Here is a 7,297-nt window from a genome sequence, read left to right as displayed (position 1 = left end):
ATTGCATATTTGAAAGTTGCTGAGAGGGTAATGTTAAAAGTTCTCATCACAAGGCAAAACAAACAAAACAAATAAAAATGTAACGTGTATGGTGACGGATGGTAACTAGATTTACTGTGGTGACTTTCACAGTGAGCACAAATGTGAATGATTATGTTGTAAGTCTGAAACTAACATAATGCTATGTACCAATTGTAACTCAATAAAAAATAAATCAAAATAGAATAATGCCTCCTTGAGCAGAAGAAAACAGACCAATAACCAAGTCAAAACAAAAATACAATTCTTGGGGGAAAAAAATTGAAGCTCATATGAGAAACAAGGTCTAAACCCTAATATGCATAGATTCATATATGTGTATGTCTGTGTATATCCTAGAAATTTAGAATAAAAAGTTTGACAACAGAGAAATATAGTCAAAGGACATGCCAAGGAGTTCACAAATAAATACTAACATCTCTTGAATGTATAAAAATATGTACAATTTCAGTCATAATGAGAGAAATACACATTGAAACTATAGTGAGATTTCATTTTTACCCCTTAAATGGGAAAAAAATTTTAAAAATTGACAAGTTTTCACATATCTTTCGCTCTTTGATCCAGAAATCCCACTCTGAGAATTTACTCATAGTTATAACTACATATGTACAAAGGGTATGTGTTCAAGGTAACATTTCAGAGTCCTGTTCAGAATAGCAAAAGAGTGGAAATATCCGTAAATCCATCAAAGAGATTGTTAATCCATGATACATCACACAATAAAATTCTATGCAGTTATAAAAGGAAATTAATGAGGAACCTCTCTATGCACAAACACAGAAATATCCCCTGCATGTATTAAGTAAAAAATAAAGCAAGATTCAAAGCCACAGTTGCCATTGAAAAGGTGCAAAATAAAAATACATACTAAAAAAATTCCTTAAAGAATGAAGATAAAATTTGAAGAGACCATGCCAAGCAGCAGAAGGCAGACAGACTCCATTGCAATAGAGTTGTACCACTCTACTGTATTTTTAAATGTTAAAATGAGTCTTCAAGTTGAAAAGAAATGAAACAGATGACTGATGGAATCCTCTAGAAGGAATGAGGAGCACCAAAAAATGAAAACTAAACAACAAAGGAAAAAATTCTTTAGTAAAAGAAAAGATATTTATAGGAAATGACAAGGTCTCCTCTCAACCTTTTGAGTGATATAGAGGGAATTCAATGACATTTTCTCTTATTTTGATTGCTTCATATATAAACATATATATATATATATATTTATAACTTATTTATTAGAAAAAGTGCTAATCAGGAAAAATAATTGAAATCAGGATTCACATATGTCAAAGAAACACAAGATTCAACTGAAAGAATCTTAATGGCCAAAGCTGGAACATTTGACCAAGAAAATATATAAAGTATTATTGGATCATAATCTAAATTATAAAAAAAAATCCATGAATCCATAACGTCATAAGTAAGTGATTGAATGAATGAATACATAAGTGGTGGAGAACAAACAAATCTGTGTAAAAGAATTCCAAATGATTTATAACCTGCCCTAAATTTGTGGGAGAATGAAGTGGGGGCTGTGTGTAGTGAATTTTTTCCAAAGAATTTAGCATGGAAGGAAGGGGGAAATGTGTAACTTACAGTGAACAATTCTGACTTAGCCAGCTGATCAACATAAATGTCAATGACAGCAAAGATACATGAAAATAAATTTACATACCCTTGATATGATGGAAAAGGCACTTAACCTCTGTGGTCTTCCTGCCCCGAACTCACAATCTCAGGATAGCAACAAGAAAAGAATCAACCAGTACCAACTGAGGTACCTCCTATAAAACACCTGACCAGTACTTCTCAAAACTGCCAAGCTCATCACAAACAAAACAAGTCTGAGAACCCGTCAAGGCCAAAAGAGGCCAAAGGAGACATGAGGACTACAAATAATCTGGGACCTGTTGAAGTTCGGGAACAGAAAAACGATATTGGATAAAATCTAAGGAAATCTTGGGGACCCAGGTGGCACAGGTGGTTAAGTGTCCAACTTTGTGTTTCAGCTCAGATCGTAATCTCAGGGTCCTGAAATCAAGCCCCTCATCGGCTCTCTCTGCCCTTCCCCCCTACTTGCGCTCTCTCTCTCTCTCTCTCAAATAAATAAATAGATCCTTAAAAGAAATCTAAGGAAATCTGAACAAGGTATGGACCTCAGCTCATAATAATGTATCCATATGGGTTCATTGCTTGCAATAAATGGTATACTCAAATAAGATGTTAATAATAGAGGGTCCTGGGCGTGGGATATGTGGAGATTCTCTGTATTGTCTTTTCAACTTTTCTATAAATCTGAAACTGTTATTAAATTTTAAATTTTTATTCAAAAATAAGAAAAGAAATAATAATTTCAGGCACTTGGTTTTCATTTTCTTGACCAAAAGACTTTTCTTGATCACTAGCCCAGCTGCTCCTGCCTCCAGCTTCTCTGCTTCAGCATATATTTTATTATCCTAATCAGGAAACTATTGAAGTTAAAAGGAGAAGCTACTGAGAAAGGATTAAATTGCATTAGTGAGCCTACAAACAGCTCCATGAAAAATGCTACTTTAAAAACAAATCCTTACTTAGAATCAAAATGACATGTGTACACACATTAAACAAAAATATAAAAACAATATAAAAACAATGTATTCATAATAATTATCTCACTACTACAAAAGCATAGGCAGAATAATTTATCTTGGTACATGTTAAGTATCTCAGGGGCTCATGGCAGCTAAGTCAGTAGAGTATGTGACTCTTGGTCTCGGGGCCATGAATTCGAGCCATACATGGGGTATAGAGATTACTTAAAAAAAAAAAAAAATTTTGTGAGTTTCTTCATTTGACCCTGGTATTTTTCTGAAGATTTTAAAAATATATATATTTTAAATAAATTTGTCTTCAATCATCTTTTAAGTTACACTTCATGGACAGCTAAGTCAGTAGAGTATGTGACTCTTGGTCTCGGGGCCATGAATTCGAGCCATACATGGGGTATAGAGATTACTTAAAAAAAAAAAAAAATTTTGTGAGTTTCTTCATTTGACCCTGGTATTTTTCTGAAGATTTTAAAAATATATATATTTTAAATAAATTTGTCTTCAATCATCTTTTAAGTTACACTTCATGGTTAATAAATTTGAAATTATCAACAACTTTATACTTTTGTATTTTAAATGAGAAAATACTGTTAATACAATGCACTAGGGACATGTTAAGCTTAGCAAATTATTCTAAATGAAGTATATTATCAGTTCTAATATATGTAATAGAATAGTTTGTAAATATTTAAGAAACAAGAGTTTTACCAATATTTCGTCTTTTGTCTATATTCATGAAACCTCCCACTGACAAATGTTTATTTTACAAAGTAACAAAACATGTTTGATTGGTTTTCTCTATTTACAATTCCTTTAAATATTTCACCAAATTTAGATACTACAAAACCACAAGCCTTGACATTTTCCTTCTATTATAGTATAGGACATAACATGTACAGAATGAAAATTAAAGCCATTATCAAACAAATTAAGCTATCCCACAGAGTAATTATAGAATGTCAAAATTAAACATTCTAGGTGTTTTGGGTCTCCTTGCTGTTTGCTTTGTTTTAAATAAATGCAAGTTTCCAAAATTATCAGAAGCTGAAGTTTGGTGTTTCATTCATTTAAATATTTTCAACTGATTTTTTTAATGAATTGCAACCAAAATTTGGAGAATTTATTTACAAAAAAATGTTCAATGTTGTTCTAGGATACAGAAGCTGATTTTTTAAAATTTAATTTTAATTTTTAAAAAGATTTTATTTATTTATTTACTTAATATTTTATTTTATTTTATTTTATTTTACTTTATTTAGAGCAGGAGAGCAAGGGGAGGGACAGAGAGAGGGAGAGAGAGAATCTCAAGCAGACTCAGCTGAGCGTGGAGCCGGATGCAGGGCTCATTCTCAAGACCCTGAGATCATGACCTGAGCCGAAATTAAGACTCAGAGGATTTACTGACTGAGTCACCCAGGCGCCCACAGAAGGTGATTTATAAAGTAGGTTTTGAAGGCTCAAATATTTCTAAAATATAATTGATCACAAGCAACAGACAAGAATAAGATATACAGATAAGCTGATTTCATATTTAATACCAGCATCATCAAAAATACTTTTTGAAGTCTGTTATTGCTAAATAATTTTCTTCTTCATTGCCTGTGATCGATTACATTTTAGAAACATTAGAGCCTTTAAAACCTACTTTTTAAATCAGCTTCTGTATGTTAGAATAATATTGAGCATTTTTTTGGTAAATAATTTCTCTAATTATTAGCATATAATTCTTATTATATGCTAATTACATATATAAAATTGTATTTGTGAATTTTGAAGATTATGGTTTCTTTCTGCTGTTTTTGGATGCTTTCCGAGTGACATTATGAACTGTTTCAACCAGTTAATTTCAAATATATTCATATTACATAACATCCTTAATTCAGCAAGACAGTTTTACTATGATATTTTTCTTCCCCAAAAAAGTCTTTGTACATTTTTCATGTTTCAAAAACAATGAATGTTTTTCTTTGAGGTTAAAATTTGGATTCATCATAGCATTCACAATAATCTCTGCTCTTTCACCTTCCACATAATGAATTTTTAAGAGCTTTCCTTTTCTGCCATAAATTTGTGTTAAAAAAAAAATACCCTGCTATTGAAATTAGCATGATTTTTTAGTTTGATGAATACTGCTTTTCATGTGTCCCCTGTTTAAATGTTCGTGAAGTTGTGCCAGTGCTGATGGAGCCAGCACTTAACCTCTATTCCTTGACCTTTCATGTATGCCCCCCTCACCCCTTATGTACACTTTGAATTGGGAATAAGATGAATTAATTACCAAGAAGTATCATTTGATCTAAATGAAAACGGGTGATCTGCAAAGGGCTCATCGTAGCCTTTCTTCTGCTCAACGTGTCAAACCACCACCTTGGCCACAGACTTTGAGAAACAGTGACGTACTTTTGAAGCAGATGCCGCTGCTCCTGACTTAATATCTTCTGGATTTTGTGTAGACAAGTGGTATCAATCAGTACAAGCCCCAAGGTGGATAGAACATATCAACAAGCATTTTCTTTAAAGTTATGCACTTGTCGAGAATCTTCTTTGATAACAAAACCATTACTTGATTTTTTTAAAGATTTATTTCTTTATCTATTTATTTGAAAGAGAGAGAGAGAGAAAGCAGGGGTAGGGGGCTATGGAGGAGAGAGATAGAATCAGCACGGAGCTAGACACTGGGCTCTATCCCAGGACCTTGAGATCATGACCTGAGCGGAGACCAAGAGTCGGGCGCTTAACAGAATGTGCCACCCAGGCAACCCCATGTCTTCATTTTTTAACACTCATTCAGTTTGTTGTTTGCAGTTTTCTGGACGGTGAAGGGTTTATTAGAAAAGGGGGCAGCTCAGCAGAGATCAAGGGGTCCCTGCAGGATGGATGGTATGGGGCAGCTGACAGGTGAAGAGGGAAGGAGGACGCCTGCCACACTCTGGGGGCCAGGTGGTCACAATGAAGCAAAACCAGTTTTTGAAAAAAGAAAAACCAAAGCCCAAGATTGATGAATGAAAGTAAAAACTTTCAAAGGACCCACTGCAGGTGAAGACGTTCAAACTGAATCAAACCACTCCACCAAATGTTCTGCTCCTGTAAGGCTTTGCCTGAGAGCTCTCGGAAAACCTCAATCAAGAGAAAACTTTCTGCCTGGTGAAGGGTTTACTTCCTCACCATAGACTCTAATGAATGCTGCTAATTTTGTAAGTTTAATATAACCTTGATTACAAATCCAGACAAAGAACAAATTCCATAGCACAGCTCTGAAAATCCAAAGTCTAACATCTAACTTAATCCAGCAATGCATTAAAAAATATAAAACATCACAATGGATGTGAGTATATTCCAGAAATGCAAGACTTTCATAATATCAGAAATATTCTGTAATTTAATTCATCATTTGAATTAACTATACAAAAATCATGTCATTATCTGAATACATGCATAAAATTTTTGATAAATGGTTGAAAACTTTAAAATATAAAACAAAAAAAAATACATGAAAAAAAAAAAAGCATGTGCAAAAATCTTCCAGCAAACCTCATTTACAATAGAAACAATGTGATTGTTTCTTTTACTATTTGAAACAAAGCACATTCAACATAAATACTAAAGTGGTTGACTGGGCAAGTAAAACAAAGAAGAAAAAAAAAACAACAAGAGAAAGGAAGAGACAAGTTTACAAATAGCTACCAGACACCTTTGCACACTTTCAGAGCCTCCCAGCGTTTTCTACCTCACGTTTCAGCCACTATTGCAGCGACCGATTTCGTGTGAATCCCAACCAGATTCGCTCTCAGTGTGACTTCCTCCTTGCCCAAGCGGCCCTCCGTTGTGTCCTGCCCCACAGTCTCATGTTAATGATAGCATGAGACACGATAGGACCCTACTCAGCACTGTGGTTGTGAACTTCAGAAAAGGAAGTGATATGATGCCCCATGTGCCAACCATTGGCTCGCGAGAAGTAGGAAACAAAACAAATTCTACCCTTTCTTCCTCCAGACAGACCCTCTAGAAATGCAGTTTATTCCACTTTTGGGGGGATGTTGCATTAAATCAAGCAAAGAGCTGCAATTAGCCGCAGGTAATTCATTGGTTCTCCATTTTTCCCTTGGCATGACCTTGTCATTAGTTCTTCTCCTTGAGATTACGTTTCCTAGTTAAAAAGTAGCACATACGCCTTAGCCCAAGATTCTCTCTGAGAGACAAAAGCTAAGAGTGCAGTTGTTAATGTTTGGCCCTAGAATACAGACTGTCATGTAGGGACTCTGCAATGCAGCTGGGTCGTTTCACAGCCTCTAGGTTACATACAAACCAAATCCTGGTGTAAATCTGGCAGTGAGAACTCCTGACCCTCAATGGGGTTCTAATTAAGGCTGTTGTCTGTGGCTAGTCGTGAAGAGAAAGAGGTGCAGGGAGAAGTGTAAGCATACATGGTAGCCATGGCACACGAAGAGTTCGGGGGGGCATTAGAAATAGCAAAGATTGGGGGCACACTGGCTTACATTAACTACATTCGGAATCTTCAGTAAAACAAAAAAGAAAGAAGGTTAGGGCAGTCGACATCCAGCTCAAAGTACGTCATGGATTCTGAGGGACTTTTCAAGAGATTGTTTTTAAGTAGAGCCCCATCTCTGTGGGTGCAGAGCAGAATATGCTAAACCTCACACCCA

Source organism: Ursus maritimus, unplaced genomic scaffold (assembly GCF_017311325.1).
Source record: "Ursus maritimus isolate PB19 unplaced genomic scaffold, ASM1731132v1 scaffold_28, whole genome shotgun sequence".
Lineage (NCBI taxonomy): Eukaryota > Metazoa > Chordata > Mammalia > Carnivora > Ursidae > Ursus > Ursus maritimus.
This window is presented reverse-complemented; position numbering follows the sequence as displayed.